At 38.9% G+C, this 20,953-nt stretch overlaps 1 protein-coding gene across 8 annotated transcripts in view; it reads right to left on the bottom strand.

Moving 5' to 3' along the window:
- The window catches only part of mgat4c (mgat4 family member C), a 138,184-nt gene that overhangs the window by 87,894 nt on the left and 29,337 nt on the right, over nucleotides 1-20,953 (bottom strand). For 2 of the 8 annotated variants that reach the window (XM_064343014.1, XM_064343012.1), the window contains exon 1: nucleotides 15,400-16,038. The exons of the other annotated variants lie outside the window; for them this stretch is intronic. The gene's annotated coding sequence lies outside the window, so the exon portion shown is untranslated. Of the gene's footprint in view, nucleotides 1-15,399; nucleotides 16,039-20,953 lie in introns of those variants that run through there. 8 annotated transcript variants of the gene reach the window in all.

The following is a 20,953-nucleotide window of genomic DNA, read 5'->3' on the forward strand; positions in this document are numbered from 1 at the left end:
GTGATTTGGAGTGGTGAGTCATTTATGCCATTTCCCACCATGTCAAGAGTGCCACTGCCCAGGGAACACAAGCAGAGGCAGAATTTGAAGATCTACCCCCTTTCCAATGGCTCCTAATATTTTAAACGTCTACCATATTTTAGTTCAATTTCACTTTTTTGTACTTATTTAAAATCTCTTCCTCAGTACCATATCGATGGGCACACATTGTTATGCTGAAGGCATAACAGATGAGAATCGTTTGATTAAACTGACACCTTTAGATGAATGTGCACATTCCCTGTAAAATAAACCCAGTACATATGAATATGAATTATGAGTTCCCTGCCAACACACCTAATCTTCAAAGGTTTTTTTTTTCTTGTCCTTTATAATTGTACTTTTCATATGTATGCCAGCTGAGGTACTGCATTTCTCTCATTGGGTTGGGATGCCCAGGCTCTCTTTTACTCTGTGCCCAAAAACCAATGCTGTTCACCACAGGAGCAAAGCAGAGGCCAGCACTGGCCACCGTGGACACAAAGCAGGTCTGGGCAGAGTCTAATCTCTCCTTGCACACCACTGGTGAGGTTCCACTACCCCCAGGCCCGCATTATACTGGACTGTACGTGCCTGTCTAAACTCTCTCGCCTCTGTCTGCAGAAGAACTGTGCTGGCACTGTGAGCTAGTTTTGCTTTACAACTGGAAACCCCCCCTTTCCTCATTATAGCAACCACAATAATGAACTTCGATGCAGATGCCATATAGAAATGGAAGCTACCCAGTAATGTGCAGCTGAAAGAAGAACACAGGTAATGTTTCTGCATTTTGGTTTAAATAATTCTTAACTCTAAGATTTATGATCAGTTGAAATAATATTAAGGAACAAAAAAAAGAAAAAAGAAAATCAGAATTAATTTTTGATGCAGTATTCTATGCAGATGAATGTTTCAAGACAATGTATACAACTTTAAAATCTGCCATCAAAATTGTGCATCTGGGCATGAATCTATAAGTGTAGTTGTTCACACAAGAGTACATGATACTGTTTAGGGGAATGGGATGCTGTTTCATAACCTCTTTGTGGGTCTTCAATCACACTGTGATGCATTTCTCGACAGTTTGTCCATTGGAAATGGGGAAAAGCTTACAATGATACATAATCCTGAGAACAAAACAGTCTGAGACAGGGAACTGTCTACAGGGAATGGCTTCTGGCACAAAACCTCTGTCCAACATTAAACAGTCAGCAATTTCACACTTCACCAGACAAGTTTTGACGGGGACAAGACTTTTGCTTTAAACGCAGTGACATTTACCTGAAATATTTATAAAAATGAATCATGAAATATGAAAAGCAACTCAGAGGGCCTTAATGGATTGCCTAACACACCGACTGCAGTTGTGAAAGAGGTGAATCTCCCCTCTCTGAACTCTATACAATGTCACAGACCAGCTGGGGCATAATATAACCCTGTGCCCCTCCACCACTAGCCCATGCTCCATATATTTCAGAAGGTCATGCATATTTTTAGACTAGTACCAACTTGTTGGGCTTCATGAGCCTTTAATCACAGAATAGTGTCTACTGTTTTTACCAACCCCCATCCCCTCTGTTTCTCTCCCTCCCCCCTCACCTGACAAAGCCAAGTCATTGGAGTGTAGCTCGACACAGCAACCTACAGCAGAGGGACATTATTCCACTATAGCAATTAGGTATCATCACTTTGCCATGTAACAGCGTTACTCAAAAGCACATTCACCAACCTGTGCATATTTTCTCCTGCATTAATCCTCATCCTCATTAATCCTCATTAAAGCTTACTTACCAGACTATTGTTGTCAAACACGAGTGCTTAGAAAACAATTTATTGAGATTCACTCCAAAATATTCATGTAAGTTCTATTCAATTTCGTGTTTCTTCAATATTCAGACATCTTGAACTAAGAGACATCTTGGGCCTCCCAGTGTGTAGGATAAATTGTACTCTCAGAATGTGATTTACCAAAAATAAAAATAAATTAATTAATTAAAAAGAAATTTTTTTAGAAGTTCCCATTTTCATTTCATACTTTTGCATAGGAATGTCATCTTGTGGCTAAATAAGAATAGTACATGGGGAAGATACTGTATCAAGTTAAATGCATCAAGGAACAAAAGTTGCTTATTTTCTAAACAGTTCTCAATATTTTAAAAATAATTTTAGCACCAAAGCAAAATTATAAATATGTTCCAAAGTCCAGTATTTCATCATCAGTATTTAACAAATTCAGAGTACTATATTTAGAATTTGTTTCAAATTGAATTATTATAATGACACACGGGCATTGGCCATTAGCAGGTCATGGGCTGTAAATCACAGGGGCTATATCGAAATCTATGCATCTGTGAGATGTCATAATTCTGTCTCTCTTTTCCTAAAATGAAAACATGGAGCATCGGCCACTCAGCAATCATTGTCATTTCCTTATTCCCTTTATGTCAGTGACTTAGAGTAGGTGCAAACAACATTAATTTAACTAAACATTAACTAAACCTATTATTTTTGTAATCTATCTACTATCCAATCTATATCAAGTATTTTTGTAACCTCAGTACTAGTCTACTACAGTACTATAACCCTGCATATCTGACGCAAATACATCCAGCGTATGAGACTGATGTCTGTTGGATGTCAAACCAGCCTCACTACTATGGAACAAGAGTCGGCAATAACAAACAGATCAAAAAGAGGCTTGAGTGAATCAGGTTTGGTCATTTAAGGACACCAATACAAGCCAGCACTTGGTGTCTCAAGGAGGGGTTTCATAATAATTGGAAGGCATGAGGAAGGCATGGCCATACGCTGACAAATCAGGACGCTCTCCACATTCCCTTTTAATGAAAGGTTGTATCAAGTATCCCTGTTTCCCATTCTCTTTGTTTATGCGGTGCAGGCTCTCTTACTAGATATCTCTAGATACAGAAATGCTACAGTGTATCTGATAAAGATTCGTTTATTTAAATTTATTAAATGTCAGAATTTATCTGGGAAGGTTAGACAGCAATATGTTGCAGATAAATAATGATACAACTTATAATACAGCTGTAATAAAAATAATGATAATGATAATAATAATAATAAGAATGATAATAATAATTATTATTATTATTATTATTGTTAGTATTATTATTATTATTCTTATTATTGTACATGCTTGAAAATGTGTTTTTCATGTAATAAAGTCCTCTTTGAGTGTACTTTTAAATTCAAGAGTCTTCAAATTACTATAGAAATTTCAAATACCACCCAAACTGTCCAGACATTTGAAAGGCATGCTATTTTATTTGATTAGACAAATTCCACTGAGTGAAGCTGTCTTAAATTGTATGCCATCCTCTGCCAGGACACACACCATGACTGTGATCATCTGTGAAATTTTGCAGAATATTTGGCAAGAAAGTTATGCAGACCAAGATAATTGGAAAATGTGAGATAAGCAGCATTTAGCATTGTGATTCATCTGTACATAAATAGAATCAACCCCTTTATGGTTTACATAAATATTATTGAACGGTGAGATTTCTGTTACTCATACACTGATATACAATGGTTAATGAACAAAGTGAATTTCACAAATTACATACAGCATCTCAGAAACCAGCAGTAGATAAAGGTGGAGATTGCATGGCCTCGGTTATGTTGAAATGTTAAAATACTAAAAACATACATTTGTAACCTGCCTCTTGGAGGTTTTCTGTGATGCCTTTGGAATTATCTAGGGCCAGAGTATATTCTGTAGGACGGCTAAAAGAACGAGGGATTATAGAATTACAGAAGATTATAGAATGTGTTGCGACCATGTCAGCATACTGCAAATACATAACATTATTGTTAAGGCAACCCCTCAGTTGAGTTTGCCTTTCCATGAGGTGACACTGTATATTTGCTCTGCACAAATAGCCTACAGTTTAGGCTACTCTGCCAGCGTGAACTGCAGGTCTGTATTGACCTGATTATCTGTGAGCTATGGAAATTACTTGCATTGTTTACATATTCTATTTTCAATTGTGTATTTATATATGTATTCACTTCTGATATTATGTTGTTGCAAAATACAAATACGTCATTTTGCTATGATGAACTTAATATGATATATAACTATATATAACTATTATAACATCAAACAAAATTCTTCATTTTCCCATAATCACCCACATTAAGGACTCTGCACATGCATGGTTGCGTGACTCACATCTGTGCAAATACCTGGTTACTGCTGGCAGAATCCTCAGACCTTCAAACCTGTTCAGATTCTATTGTGCCATGTTTGCACCAATCCACAACCCAAAATGACTGACCCATCTTCATTTTCCACCCACCCAGGACAACAGCAAAAAATAAATAAAATAAATAAAAAACAGGGATGCACAAATGTCCTTGTGCCTCTTTGCACAGCGCCAGAATATCAATCTGCCCTTGTGACAGCTGCATTTGAATTAGCGAGGGGCTTTTTGAGACCTCAAAATAGAGCTGTCCGTGTTTTGATATGGGTCATTGGTCCAAGGTCTATCCAATATTCGATTTTTACAAAGCGGCCTGTTCTGTTTGACCTGATCTTCAGCTTGTGCCCGTTTCCTCTCTCTCCACTCTCCCAAAAAATCAAAGGGAATTCCTTAGGCAATTAAAGACATGCTGAGGCACTTAGATATCAACACATGTGCTATTTGGATGCCCACTATCTATCACTGAAGGGTTCTATTACTGCTTTGAAGAAACACCAGAGCACAACACTATTCTGATTATTAGGGCCCTGAGTGGCTAAACCACATTACATTACATTACATTACATTACATTACAGGCATTTGGCAGACGCTCTTATCCAGAGCGACGTACAACAAAGTGTATAACCATAACCAGGAACAAGTATGACGAAACCCCTAGAGAAAAGTACCGGTCCAAGTACAGGGAACAACCGCATAGTTCAACCTGGACCCTGGTGGTTAAACTGATTAACACTAACAACGAGAACGGCAACAACGCAATCTATGGAAAAATAAAAATAAATAAAGATACAAGTAGTCGTTAAGACTGGCGCATCAACTAAGTCACCTATTAAACAGCTGCCTAGTTACAACCCTAAGTTTAGTCATTTACAGGGGGGAAGGGATGGGGAGAGGTGCAGCCTGAAGAGGTGGGTCTTCAGTCGTCGTTTGAAATGGGTCACAGTCTCAGCTGTTCTGACCTCCACAGGGAGGTCATTCCACCATCGTGGGGCCAGAACAGAGAGGAGACGTGTTCTGGAAGTGCAGGTGCGAAGAGGGGGAGGTGCTAGGCGTCCTGAGGTAGCAGAACGGAGGGATCTGGCTGGCATGTAGGGTTTGAATATCTTTTGAAGGTATGCTGGGGCTGATCCCTTGACTGCCTGGTATGCTAGAACCAATGTTTTGAATTTGATGCGAGCTATAACAGGCAGCCAGTGGAGGGTAGTGAGCAGGGGAGTTACGTGGGAGTGTCTGGGTAGGTTGAAGACCAGACGAGCCGCAGCATTCTGAATGAGCTGCAGGGGTCTGGTGGCAGATGCCGGTAGTCCAGCCAGAAGAGAGTTGCAGTAGTCCAGGCGGGATAGAACCATTGCTTGGACCAGGAGCTGGGTTGAGTAGGTGGTGAGAAAGGGGCGGATTCTGCGGATGTTGTATAGGAAAAATCTGCATGCCCGGGTTACTGCTGCAATGTTGTTGGAGAGGGACAGCCTGTTGTCCATCATCACTCCGAGATTCTTGGCGCAGGGTGATGGTGTCACTACGGTGTCCCCTAAGGAAATGGAAAAGTCGAGGAGGGGAGAGGATAGAGCAGGAATAAAGATTAGCTCCGTCTTTCCCGGGTTGAGCTTCAGGTGGTGATTGTCCATCCAGCTCTGTATGTCCCTCAGGCAAGCGGAGATGCGGGCGGGGACCTGTGCGTCCGATGGGGAGAAGGAGAGAAAGAGTTGCGTGTCGTCGGCATAGGAATGATAGGACAAGCCATGGGCAGATATTACAGGGCCAAGGGATCTGGTGTACATGGAGAAGAGAAGGGGACCAAGGACTGAGCCCTGGGGAACTCCGGTGGTGAGGGGACGGGGTGGTGATACCTTACCCGCCCAGGCAACCTGGAAGGAGCGGTCAGAGAGGTAGGACTCAATCCAGTACCACACCACAGGGTCACTATTTCCAATTATAATTTACAATGTAAATGCCTGAGCTTGTGATAAAATAAAGAGCAATCTGTGACATTCAGTTGGAAATATCAATTGCACGACGCAATTCACATCTAAGTAAAGGTGTTGACACCTCCCAGTTTGGAAATTACCATTTCTAGGCTGCATCAGATACAATCAGGGAGCTGAATGTCACAATTGGCCTCGTATGGTTGGCGTACTGTTTATCTTCAATAATGAGGTTTCAGTACTGGGTTTATTTCACAATTACTACAGACGAATATCACCTCTATTGTAAAAAGCAGAAGTAAATTTCCATTTTTAGTGGCATTCAACAGCTGAATGAACCATTTAACATTTAAGTAATACCATGCATAGCTCTAATTATGACAACTTAACATATGACTAAATGTAATTTTGTGAGACTTTGAATGAGCCAGTATATAGCCATAGTTTCTAAACTTGCTTGATTCTGTGTGGAATACCAGTTATGTGCAGGGTACAAACCATATGGCAGTGCATACATGTGTCGTACCCCTTCAGTGCTTTCACTTGGTATTATCCAATCAGGGGCAGCATCTTAAACCCCTGCTGGGTATTTATGTAAGTATTTATGAGAGCCAGGGGTGGGTAGGTAGGAGTAGGATTTTTTTTTGAGAAGAGGAAATGCATTTTTCCTTTTTTCAGTGTATGGTGGTTGTGTTTGTTCCATCTTAGCGTTTTATCTCCTCCCTTTTCTCTTTTGTTCCCATTGCACTGAAGCTAAAGTAATTACCCAGTTGCTGGATAATTCTTTAACAAGGTCGGGCTTACTGCACTCTCTCTCTTTCTTTCTTTCTCTCGCTCTATTGTTTTTACAATTATAATTACACTCATCTACACTCGTAAGTGAATGATTACTTATTGGGTTCTTTTTTCCCCATCTTTATTATCTAAAAACACATTCAATCTGATCTGCGGTTAGTTTTTAGTTGACTTTGTAATCAATTTTGTTTGGACAGTCTACAGCCTATGGGGACCACCCATGGTAAGATGGAAGACAAATTATATTTTTTCTTATAACAAAATAGACTTTTGCACGGATATTTTCATAAGCCACTTTGTATTGGGTGCAACTAGTATGCAGTGAGGCAGGTAGCACCTTATCTACTTAAACGCTTCTTTCAAGTATCATTAAGGCCTGTAATGCACCACTTTGTGGCTATCAGCCTCATGAAATTAGGACTGATTTGAAACCATGGGGCACACAGTGTCAGTTTTCCAATGCCTCGCACTTTAGCTGGATATTGTACTGGACAGCAGCTCTACTCTTTCAAAGCATTTTCCAAGACACCTGCTGGCACATCGGGGATGGATGGGAGTAATGTACAAGCTTGTTCATTGATCGCTGTGGTTTTTTTTTTTTGTTGCTTAAAACCAAATGTTAGACCAGGTTGGGTAAACAACGTCTCATGACCTATAAGGATATAATGGCCAAAAACACAGATTCATACAGTTATTTAAAATGTATATGTACCACAATTTTTTAATTTGATTGATTTTCAGGGCTTACTTAATCACTCAAATTAGACAATTTTCAAAAAACTTTGTACTGCAGTGATAAACAACGAATCATTTAATAAGCTACAATACCAAAAGACAAATTCTAGTTTGCGCGCATCATTGGGCATACATATTGAAGTTCATATTGCAGAGGTGTCCAGTCTTATCCGAAAAGGGTGGTGTACATGCAGCTTTTTGTTTAAGCCCATTAATACTGTATCACACCTTCAAGTATCCTGAAGTGCACTCATTTCCACAAGGGGTTATAGCATAGCAGTACAAAAATGACAGTGCTAATGAACTAAATAGCACTCCCACCTTCCCTAAATAAATATTAAGCAACATGATTCCATGAAACAATTGAAATGAACAGTTTATATATAGGTTTTTCTTGCATAAAGCTTTTAAACGGAATAATTATGACTTCACCACATTGCCAGTGATGCTGATATATAAACAGGCCTTTAGATAAAGTGTATCGGCAATTTTGTCTTGCATTATTAAGTTGGCTAATTTAGGCAGAGTGCTTTAACTATAAACAACATTAACTGCAGGGTAACTTTAATTATCATGCACACAAGTAATGACTTCTTATATTCAGTGAGCTCCTTATTAGGAAAGTAAAAAAGAGAAAAAAAACTCTCCTGACATTCTATATAATAGTATTCCTTAAGATATACAAATATTTAAATAAAATCAATCAATCAATAAATAAACATGCTCATTATAATGAGAAATATTAACTTCTTATATAATGTTTTTGGCAAACACAGAAGACATTACACATTCCTTTTTACTCTCAACAATTGAAAAAAGGAAAACTTTTTCAAATGTTGAGAGTGAAAAGGAAATCCACAGCCGTGTTGATGCAGTGTATGTTATCTAATGCACAGTGCCCTGACAAAACATTCAGGACTCATCGAGTCTGCTATTCCCATCCCTTGTATGCAATTGACGCCTCCAATACTGGCTTAATGCATCCGGTTTGTTTGTGCGAATCTCTAGCCCATATCTGTGGAATGCCAAGGAGAAAAAGCAATAGTTTTATTAAGCAATTTAAGTAAACATTTTTCAATGTCTGGCCGCATGGGTAAGGAACAGAGTAAATTCTCTCCACGGAGATAAACAAAAATCTCAAATGAACTATGACAAACTGAATCTGTGGCAGGATATGCAAAACTTTAAAAAAATAATCTGCGTTCTGAGACTAGTCTGTTGATGCTTGGGAATGGCCATTATCCAGTCAGAACTAGGACGTCTTCATTTCTCTTATTTTTCGGGCTGAGAAGCCCAAAACCATAGAGCCACAGGTTGGGACAGTTTCACAGTGGGGTGAAGACAGCACGGTGAGGAATTTTGTCAAATATCCTGCGGACCTTATTTATGACACAAACGTGCAGGAACCTGTGCACCATAAAAATCAATATGTTTCAATGACATTTTCCATCTGTGCAGGAAATGTGATCCTCTGGGACAAAAGAGCATTCCGGCTGTACAGGACACAGGGATAAATTACGATGGGCGTGACATTTTGCACTTTTTAACTGCAGATAAAATGCAGCCGCTTTTGATTGTGGAAAATATATGGCCGAATGAATAGCTTGAGATGATCAAGGGAGGTGCTTGAGCTTCCATTCTCCAGCTTAAAGATCACAGAAGGACCAGGCCTCTTAGACGATCATAGAGCACATAGCAGGTTACACAGAAAATCTTCTGGCAGGAGGAAAAGCAGGCCTTTTAGGAGATTTGTGAGAAAGCCGTTTGGAGCATGTGTGAATTGGGGGATTTGGGTCGTAAACCAGCAACATTTACTTGCCAATGGCAACAATCGAAAAGATGATATAGGTGCTCCAGCAAAGTATGAACTAATATTTCAGTTAGCTAAGAAGAAACTGCACACTCCTCCTAACACTGAAACGTGTGAAATGGTGCTTGACCGAGGTATATCCAATTGAGTTCTGACCACTCACAAAGCCGAGCACACATAATGTTGTTACTGTTAAAGAAAAACACCAGGACATGCACAGATCTGGGAACTCCATCCAACCCCAGGTTTCCACTTCAACATGAGCCAGACTCAAAAGAAAGACCACATCCCACACAGATACCATGTCACTCTTCTCACATGACATGGTCTCAACACATGCCTTGAACAATAGCGATGCCCGGAACTTTAGACACTTATTCACGAGTATGGAGAGCAGAAACATGCTGAGAAAAAGGCAAAAGCCTTTGATTTGACTTTTGTGGAAAAGAAGCTCCAGGACTCCAGAAAGGGTCTAATGCTGTAGTACATCATATTTGACATAAAACAGTAATATACAGTATCTATGAAACATGATTGATAAATGTTACATGAGGTTAAATAGACAACCCTGAAAATATTTTTGTAACTCCACATAAGTATGGGAAAGTGTAGACAATATAAGCATATTAAAGTGCAATGTGTATGATTGTGCATTACGAATATATTTGGATATTAATATTTAGAGCTAGTTTCCTGGTTTCTATCAGTTCCGAGCACTGTTGTTTTATATGCTTTAAACTCGCAATGCAAAACGATGAACTCTCCAATCTATGGCAACTGAGAGTGCAACACTGACTGATAATAACAACTGACCCTAGACAATTAATTTTTATTTTGTATTCAGCAGCACTATATATGATGTATGTCTATAATACAGTTATGGCCACACAACATAACTATTGATCTGGGAAACTGAGGCCATTCATTTCCACGCAAGAAAATAAAACATTTGCTCCCACGTTGAAATATTTTGTGGAAATGTCTAAAAGACATACAGTATGTATACCCATTTATGATCCAATCACTGTTTTTACTCACAGTATGCCGCAGTAAATTTCCAAGACTTTACAACTGCATACCTGAAATATAGTTTGCAGTTATAAGCCATAGCACTTCATGAACCTGAAATTATGCTGCAAGTTGTATGTCATATACATGAACAATTTCGTAATTTCCTGATCATTTCTGTTTCCATGTTACTGCAGATAATGCTCAAGAATTGTAAGCATTAAATATTTAAATACAATAAAATATCTTGAATTAACCAGTCTGAGGAGCAACTACATGACCACCTAGAGTAGCTAACATTTTGTATTTTTGTGTAACATACATCAGCCATTTGTAACAGTGTGTTGTTCTGGTGTTTTCTAACAGTATTTTTCAAAGCTGGATATTTTAGATGACATTAATTTGATGCAGACACTGCTGTGAACTAAACAATTTTTAAGGAGAATGATTTTGTAAATCTTTGATGTGGTGTCTGATGTATTTCAGTAGGCAAATGGATCTGGTTTTAATATGAGCCATTTAGCTATGTTACAACTGGGTCCATTCATATTGGACATTATTGTAAAACATGCATTCTATAACAAGTCCATAAAATGTAAGTGTTTACATAAGCATTCATTTTTTAAGTTAATTTTTTTTTTAAGTTAGTTATTATTTTCCAAAGAAAAAAAGCACATCTCAAGAAAATGATCTCAAGCAAGTCACCTGTGACCTAAAACATTGTGTCAGCAAAGTTACACAACTAACCGTTGCATAAAACTGTTTCACAAAAAAAAAATGGATACAAATCTTTGGTCAATACATCCTTCAGCTCCCTGATGAAAATTCTAGCTAAGACCAGCTGCCATTCTAAATTGGATTAAGATCGTTTCAACAGTGTTTTCGACCACCGCTGCTCTCAAACAGGTCAGAGCTGGTTAAGCTGGTAGTGTAACCTGGAAGACAAACTGGTGGACTGGTCAGCCGGTGAACAGATGGTCGACCAGGTAAAAGTGTCAAAAATGCAGCTTAACCCATGCAAGCAGCATTGTAGTGTGTGCACTCTTCTGATGCTAGCATCAATTAGCAGCCACATCTCACTGAACTCACTAGCAAAAACTGGTAGATTTGAGGTATGTGGGGCCTCATTTATCAAACCTAAATAGTCAATTTCATTCTAAATTTGAGTGCACTAATACTGCCTACACATTAAAAATAAGTAATCATTGTTCCTAGTTGAGTTATCATATATTTGTGCACACATGCAGTTCCATTCTCGGTGAATGACCTTAATTACCATTACCATGTGGCCCAATTATTAAGCACACATCATCATGTACAAAGAAGTCTACATAGTCATTGAACACATGCCCATGCTACAATGCATGGTGTTTCTATATTTTAAGCCATGTTACTGCAGACATGTCACATATAGAAAAGCACATAGCTTGATGCATTTATGTTAAAATATGATAATTATTTAATTGTTTACACCGACACTGCATGTATTATTCATTTATGTGCTTGTTGCATTGCCTTATTAGCCAAGCACTATTTTCATGTACAGTTAGCATCGTGTGTTCATGCACATATTGTAGTTTATAGGATGCATTGCCTTCCTTCACCAGTCACTCTATCCACTGTAAGATTTGTATAAGCTTATAACTAAATAACGATTTAGATTGATGATTTTTCCTCTGGGTACTCCAGTTTCCTCCCACAGACCAAAGACATGCAGGTTAGTTTAATTGGAGGGTCAAAATTGCCCCTACCTATGAGTGTGTGAGTGAATGGAGTGTGTGCCCTGCGATGGACAGGAGAACTATCCAGGGTGTATTGTAGCATCGCACCCAATGCATGCTGTGATAGGCTCCAGCACCTCCCGTGACCCTGACCAGGAATAAGCAGGTATAGCTAATTGATGGATGGGTAGATTGATGATTATCTGAAATCAATCCAAGGATGGTTGTATTCCTGCTGCTTGGCAAAAAGACCTGGTGCAGTAATTTCCTTTGTTTCTGTAATAACTTGAGAAGGCTCTTATTTAGAACACAATGTCTGTGGCTTGTAGTATGATTGTTCAGCCACTAGCTGTGCATATGCATGGCTAGAGGTATGCTAAGAGGTACACACTTTTCCTTTAGTTAAAATTTAAAATTTAGTCAGTTTATGTACAAATCTGTATGTATACATGGTTGATGGCACTCAGTTTGGAGATAATACCATCCAAAAATATCTTTGTTGAATTAATCCCATACCAAACCTTAAAGGACAAGCAAGCTGGCACAAATCACTTGTTTTAGAATATTTGAGATCCTATTTAATCTTCCTCACAAGAAGGTAAATAGAAGTAGAGTACACAACAGAACTGAAGTTAGGCATTTGTTTCATCATGTCTTCAGTTTTACTCTGAGACCTTAAAGTCCTTGTATTTTGTGGGTAAAACAAATATTTGCACAGGCGTTTAAGGAAAGTGTCATGTTCTACAACAGAATGAAAAGTTAGTCAAACAAAATCAGCAAGACACATTCTTGGTGAGACTGCAGAACACTTTATCTTGAACAATAACTTGCCTGTAATTTAAAAAATACAACCATGAACTCCACCTTTAAAAAAAAATCAGTCCTTCAAAAAATGTATTTTTTACTTCTGGAGCAGACCCAGTGGATGTGCCTGTCAGATCCCTGAAAGTAGATTTTGTATGTTTTTATTTTTATTTTTTAGAAATACTAAAAGATTCCCTAATGAATAAGCAGTCCATCAGCTACCTCAAGCTGGTTTGCTAAAAGGGAGCCCAAGGACTAGCCATGCCCTGTTTCTTGCTGTTATCAAACTCACCATATTCTTCACCACACTGCTGACCATGTTATTTCACTTGTTGTCAAGCCTGCCATTCAGGACTGATTTCAGCCTGTAAAGTATCGATTTAATTCATCTGCCAGTGAAGATTTCAGTAATTTCAGACTGGTCAGAGTAAGACAGTCTTATCTCCGATATTCAGCCTCACAACTTCTGTCATGTTGTGCACAACCTCTCACCAATAACAAGGCCAACAGCAAGTCTTATCTGAGGGTGAAATGAGCTGGCCTCTCACCACTGTGAATTCACAGTTTTAAAAAGGTCACATTACAACACTTCTTACTGAGCGCTTTAAGGGGCATATGGAAATGTGTGATACAAACACAACAAAAACTGGATATAGTGAGGTCACCAATCAAAACATGCCTTTCATTTGTAAATCCAGTTTACTAGATATGTTCACCAAAGTATAGAAAAAGTTGCATCACGGAGTAGAATACATTTTGCACAACAAAGTACCTGGGTGCCAAGCTCTCGAGCGAGCAGTGGTGCAGCCGATGCACTAAAGTAGAGTAGCAATGTTTTCGGAAGGCCCAGACTAAACCTGAACCAGGCCAATGGTGACTGCGGCTGGGTGTCCAACATGCAGTGCATTACTTGTTTTAAAAGAGGGCCATATGCAGCTACAGCAGATCTCCCACACCATCACTCAGCAGCTGCTCTACTCGACGTAACACCATCAGCGAGCCTGCGATAACCGCACAGTTCTCCAGAACAGCAGCTGCAGTGGCTTACCTGGTGTATGGCGGAGTAGAAAAGAAGCAGTCTGCAAATTTCATACTTTTCTGAGGACTTATATTTTAACCTTCACCATTCCCAAAGATAATGCAGTGACAGAGCCACAACATGTGGGACATTTGAAATTGGAGAGAAAAATGGTAAAAAAAAATAAAAAAAGTAATAGAGTGTGCCAAATTGTCTCCAAATTGTTGGAGTTCTAAAACTGTTGGCTGAACTGAACAATAAACAAAGTGTGCAAATGATGAAGTCATAGAGGTTTACTCATAGCTGATAATGCAATCATATCAACTTCTGTCGACCACAAATTAAAGCACTGATCACAGCAGTGACGCCAGAAAGCTGCTTATTTTCCCATCATCATCTTCAGTGGTAAAACTACTCACCAACATAGAGAGGAACAGTTGGTCTCTAATTAACACACACACACACACACACTCAAACAACACTGCTGTTCTTGTCTCACGATCTCATTGCCTGCCACTTATCAGCTTATAAATGACCCATAGTAACCTCTTATTCTCACCTTTATACAGAGTATTGCATTGGATACTTTATTCATTACAGTGTAATCATGCAAATTATTTTATGATATGAATTTTGGTTAATTTTGCATGTCACTGCCATTGCTTTGGAAGTTGTGAACTACTACTGCCTAGTTAATACTAGAAACTGGCAACATTGGCTGGAATTTAAATTCTGGGCAATTCTTCAGCTTAAAGACACAGAAACATCTATTTCGAAGTTTAAAGGAGCGCCACACTCAGATTCTCCGTTAAGCGTAACAATGACCGCCAGGAAACCTTTGAAAGAAAGAGTCTGACCCATACTGACCTAATTCTTTCAGATTTACGGCTCACAGTCCACAGAGAACTGGGACTCATCAATCTCCAGCCCCACCACAGAAACCAGCTCAAACTTCCATCTGCTCCCATGGTACCAACACTACACTTATTTCCAAGCAGAGGGAACACAAACAATGTGTCAAACAATGTGTGCACAGCAGACATAGACAAAAACAAACAAATCAGGGGGAACTGAATCAAAAAGTGACTCTGTAAAACTCCAACATTCCACACACATACCTGGCTTAATTTCATTCTAAACAGCTGCAGCCTGATCCTGAGACCGCCAGCTGTTTTAAACAGCAGGGGGAATTGCCTCTGGCCGTCTCTTCAGCAAAACTTCAAGCGCACAGCAACACCAAAGCTCTCATCTGGCAAGAGATGGGAGATTCCCCCCTTCGCCCTCCGTCGCAGATAGAGACAATGCAGGGAGAAACTGCAAAGCTGCAGCGAACCTTACCTGCCAGTGAAGAAGCTTCCCACTCCTCTCCGGCTTTCCATCGGCAGTGAGAGAGAGCTCTGCCGTCGCTGTGTGCATGCTACCAGCTGAAATGATCTCTATGAGTCACACAGAAGCGGATAATTGGCTCTCAAAAAAGTGCTGTAAACATTCATCACAATGGCATTCTCTGCTGAAGCCAGCAGCTCTCGCACACACACTCTCTCTCTCCCCCCCCCTCTCTCTCTCTCTCTCTCTCCCCGTTTCTCCCTCTGTTTCTCTCTTTCCCTCTCTCGCTTGACTACACACACCAAGGTGTCACCAACTCTTTCTGTACACTCTGTCTCTCATTGGCTTTCTTCTCTCTCCCTTCCTCACGAGAATTTCTGTCTTAAAGAAACAATGCATCCCCCTGCGCTCCCGCTGTTCTTGAAACGCAGGATGACAAAAGGTGCTTGACACAACTAATTACAGTTTAGAGCTGTGCTGCCAAAGAGACCTCAATAATTCATGGTCTCAGTGTAGAAGCTGCAAGATGCAAATGTGTATCTGAAGAATTCTGAGGCAGAACAGATACGGTTTAGTTAAATTGGGGAAGAAAAGTCAAAACGGTCTCTCTCTCACACACTGCACTGAGCATTCAAGAACACGGATCAAGATCCTACCACTAAATGGCAAAAATGCACCAAAGCATGGACATGAGTAGCAGCAGAATTTTTTTATGTTTTCTTAATTTTTTTAATTGATTTACTAAACTAAATTTCTGTTACATTGAATATGACAATCTCCCATCAGCTGTAGGGTTAAAAAATTAAGTGTGCACATCTGGAATAGTAGGAAAGCAGGAATAGTCAGGGATTTACTCTTATTTAATACATATATTACACCTTAAAAAATAGATATGATAGGTTGCCTTGCTCCTTTAAGGATATTGTTTACAATAAAAATGATGATTATAAAAATGATTATTAACATTCATGTTTTATTCAGTCACGGCCATCACCCCTTTACTCGTTACAGTGTGGATTCATCATTAACTATAATTACCTGCTGCCGCTCATAAATCTTTGTGCAGATCCTTTAAAAATACAACTGTAGATTAAATAAACGACCACAGTAAAATAGTATTCCTATATTCAATTCTCTGTTACTGTCACAAAGAGGGAAGTGATAAGGTTGAAATGTTTATTATTCTGAAAGCAGCAGTTGTAAAATATCACTGCTTGGACATAGCTGTGTTCATAAGTTGTTTAATAGGCATCATATTTGGTTTTCACAATGTTTTTCCAGGCATCACATTTTTTAAAGTTTTCAATGCATCATGGGGTTTTTTAATGACTTGCCAATGCATCATATTTGGCTTTTTGCTAAGTTGAGGGTTTGTTTACACTCCACAGGAAATGTGATGAATGACATATATCTCTAAGGACTCCTTCTCCATGGCACATTAAATTGCTTCTCATAACTAAAGTGGCTTCATAATAATGCATAAACATAAAACAGACTGAATTCAGTCCTCACATCAACTCTTGCAATGAAGTGCCCGATCAGGTCATATAGGATTGTGTCTTGATCCAAACTCTCTCGGTCATGGTCATCTGGCCAAATCATACTGTATATAACCACATTAATTCAATGCGGACAGCTGCTATGTGGTTACACTGTTCCAGTGTGTGAATTCTCCCCATGGTCCTGATGTGACTGTGGCTGATCACCCCATAAGGCAGCACATAACTGGCCTTAGCTGATTATTTCAGTCAGCCATATTATCCTCCTCTTGCTGCAAACCAATGACTGTTCAGGTCAAACAGGCACCTGCATTCAGCAACACTGAATAGATAAAGAATGTTCCAACAAGAGATGGGATGACAGATGCAACTGCAAATGGCATATATGGAGAAAAATATTTCAAAAATCATGAACATCCGTAAAAAATTGATATGTAAAACATTTTTAACACTGTCAGCTTAAGAATATATATGGGATCCTAAGGGCTCAGTTATTAAATTTTGCTAACGGCTATCTAGAGAATTCTTATGAGGGCCACGGCAGAGTTGAAACATTAAACACCCCTATGGTAAAATAAATCAGATGTGTGTTGGAATAAATTGCACAGGATTTTATTTCATTACTGTTTTATATCTACGTTTAATTCAGCACCTTCAGCGACATCATACTACAATGCCTATACTGTCTGACTGTTACTAAGCAAACATATATAAGCACAAACACGATGCATCCAACAGGGGAAGTTTTAGTGGCTATTTTGAAATGGTTTGGTAACCCGATTGGCATAAAACTTGAAATGCACAATCCTTGAAACTATTGATGTTTTTCCGACATCCCTTGCGTATTGTACACGAGGTACATCTGAACTGTGAAGGAACGCTGTGATCCTTATGTCAAAAAGCTTGTACAAATAAATGTGAATATGCTTCACTGAAAGATATTCTTGACAGTATTCTGTAAGACTCACTTACAATCCTTTCCACATGATTTTATCAGTACAAGCAGAATATTATTAGAAGTGAAAAGAGCTCAGATGAACATATTTTAACACAGCTTTTAACTTAATATAGTAATTACGGTGCTGTACAAAGAAATAATAACCTCATTCATGAATTTTTTAAGAATATGAATTTCTAGTGCCCAAACCACACTATGTGATGGTAAATTGTATTAGCCACATGGCAGCACAATTGAGGTGTAAAAATGAACTCTCCTACATTTTTTCTGATTGTATTCTAAATGCACTGCCAAAAATACTGCTTCTGCCAGCTGAACCTATGAAATATACTGTATATTAACCATTTTCTCAGGTGATTTTGCGATTTGATAAACTCCAGTTAGGTTTTTTTGTCAGGCGTCTTTTTTGTATTCGCCATTTATAATTTTGTCAAGCTTTGAGAATGTAGACTGGTGATGTTCAGAGTCTCTTTATTGTAGTTCATTCAAAGATTGTCAAATGATTCAAACAGGTGACTTTTTTCATTGGCAGAAAGAGCTTTTCTTTTAGCTGAACAAGAACATACACTTATTTCATGGGATCTTATTCACCTGAATACTCTACACTAGGACAAATGGTATTGCGTACAAGAGGATACAAAGATTTCCAAAATAAAATATTTCTTTAGTAACTGCTTCATTTCAAAAAGGAAAAATAAAAAATTGTGACATACTCAGTCTGTTTTTGATGAATATTTAATGTTTTCACTGAGCCATAAATCTTTCTTTATATGTGGACTGTTTAAACAGCATTTAAACTAAAATGATTCCATCCTAGTTTTCGTCAACCTAAAACTGTCTAGATCCAGTCAAATTGCAAGAAACAAATCTCACAAACACATCCCTTTCCAGATGGTCCACAGTCAGATAATGCATTTCATTTCACAGCATCTGGGGTTGAGCGGGTGTCAACCCAAATAACTGGTTTCCTTCCACCTGGAATACGACATTCCTCTTTACTCCTGATATACAACATTCAGCCTGGCCCTTGTGATACTTGAGGACAGTAAAGCCCCAAATGAATGATAAGTACACTTAGATGGAAGCTCCTAAAGGCAAGAATGAAAAATGTTCAGGGCTGAAGAAATTTCTCTGCTATGAAAATCCATTTGCATGTCATAGTGCCCGGGTGTTTTTATAGTATATCTATCTAAAAAGAATGACCATGTAACAAGGCAAGTATTATTTTTAAATTATGCAAATAAATTGTCCTTTAATATGAGTAATGTACTTCAGTTTACTACTGTACTCCCAGCTATGGCGTAAAATTCATGCTTTTCACATTATATGGATGCCATGCTGCATCTACATCAATGTGGATTAGAGTCCCTGCTTAATATCGATGATAATAATAATAGAGGAGATTTTAAATTAAAGAAGCATGTGTTGTCATCATGTGATGTGATGTAATAATAAAAGAAAAAGCAAGCAGAGGTACTCTGCCATCTGGAATGTATCTGTCACTGTGGCAGCAAGAATGATCATGTGGTCACCTCCAGACAGTGAAAGTGTCTGTTCTTCTGTTACAAACTGTTCCTGTGAGCTTGTGTCTACATACGTATATGTATACTTTCTGTAGTCTTCCTGTTGAACTCATTTTACAGCCATAACAAATCATAAAATGTTATTCAAGTGCCTCTTCCAGTAATGTGCCCCCTTAACCCACTGTTAAGCCCCTTGAATATACACACAATTGCATAAACAGGAAAATGATAGTGGCGATATTTTACAATGAAACTTCATGCATGAGGGCCGCGACTATTTTCAATGCCCGATTCTCCCATCCAATTACCTGCAGGCTTTGTAATGGAACTCTTGCCCAGACTGTGTGTAACATACCGATCTGATTCCTGTGGTGCTGCTGTCAAAACCAGGACAGTGTCAGATAGAGGGTTTTTGGGAACAGAACCCAATGGATTTCTCTGAGAAGGATCGCATCCCATTCAGCTGTCAGTCAAATGCTCCACTGAAGGGCGAGCATTTCTCCTATCTAAATGAATACATTTTCTTGGATGAAAACATCAGAAGTCCAGTCTGATTGTGTGTATATAGGTGTATATTCATTTGTACAGAGAAAGTTTACACCCCGTATAGGAGCACTGTAGTACAGAGCCTCTCTGCTGATCAGAGAGAGAAAAGATGAGGTGAATTATTCAGACTTGCCTGTCACCTTGGATTGGCTCAGGAACAGCTGCTCAGCAGGCAGGTAAAAGTGCTGAGGTTTGGCCAGGGAAAACAGTTCAGTTGGAATGATGTGGAGATATGTGTGATCTCTGTGGGTTGACATACAGGCATGCGCGGGGTCAGGGCTCGTGCTAATTGAAGCAAGACAGGGTCAGCTCGATCTATGTGATGCACAAAACGCAATCTTTATACTGTATGTTGCTATCCTATCGAATGTTATTTTTATTTGCTTGATTCCTGAATGGGAGAATCCCCACCTGGTACCAGCTAATCCTTTTCTCAGAATAATATCTTGTTGCACTCACAACCTCTTTTTTCTTCGCAGCATCAAATTATGAAGCACTTCCACATATCCAGAAAGGATATGGCTGTGTGTACAGACTTTCTCTGTGTTTATTTCCCCTTATGAGAAAATCATGTGAGATTTGCCTTTTCACAAGTAAAATATTCACATGTGAAAAGAGAATATCTCATGTGAATTGACATTTTCATCTGTGATCAGATTTTTTTTCTCATGTTTAACCTGCATTGTAAAAGGGATACTGCCGTATATTTGTAGTACTGTGTCATTTTAAAACGTGTGTTATGAGGGTGCATCATTATCTCTGCACTCACTAAAGCATTAAGGTAATTACAATAATTTATTTAATAGGTCATTATTAAAGGTTTACAACCTTTCCTGATCCAGGAACCCCCACACAGACTCAAAGACATCCAGGGAACCCACCATCAGCTAAAAGGGTTATGTTCAAATAAGGTTTAATATTTTGACTCTTTTCCCAATTGTATATATATATTCATTGCATATCAAATCTGGCCAGGGACCCCCTACAGTACCTTCAATGGCCCCGGGGGTCTGCGGACCTCGTGTTGAAAACCCAGGCTG

Source organism: Anguilla rostrata, chromosome 7 (assembly GCF_018555375.3).
Source record: "Anguilla rostrata isolate EN2019 chromosome 7, ASM1855537v3, whole genome shotgun sequence".
In the NCBI taxonomy this organism is placed as follows: domain Eukaryota; kingdom Metazoa; phylum Chordata; class Actinopteri; order Anguilliformes; family Anguillidae; genus Anguilla; species Anguilla rostrata.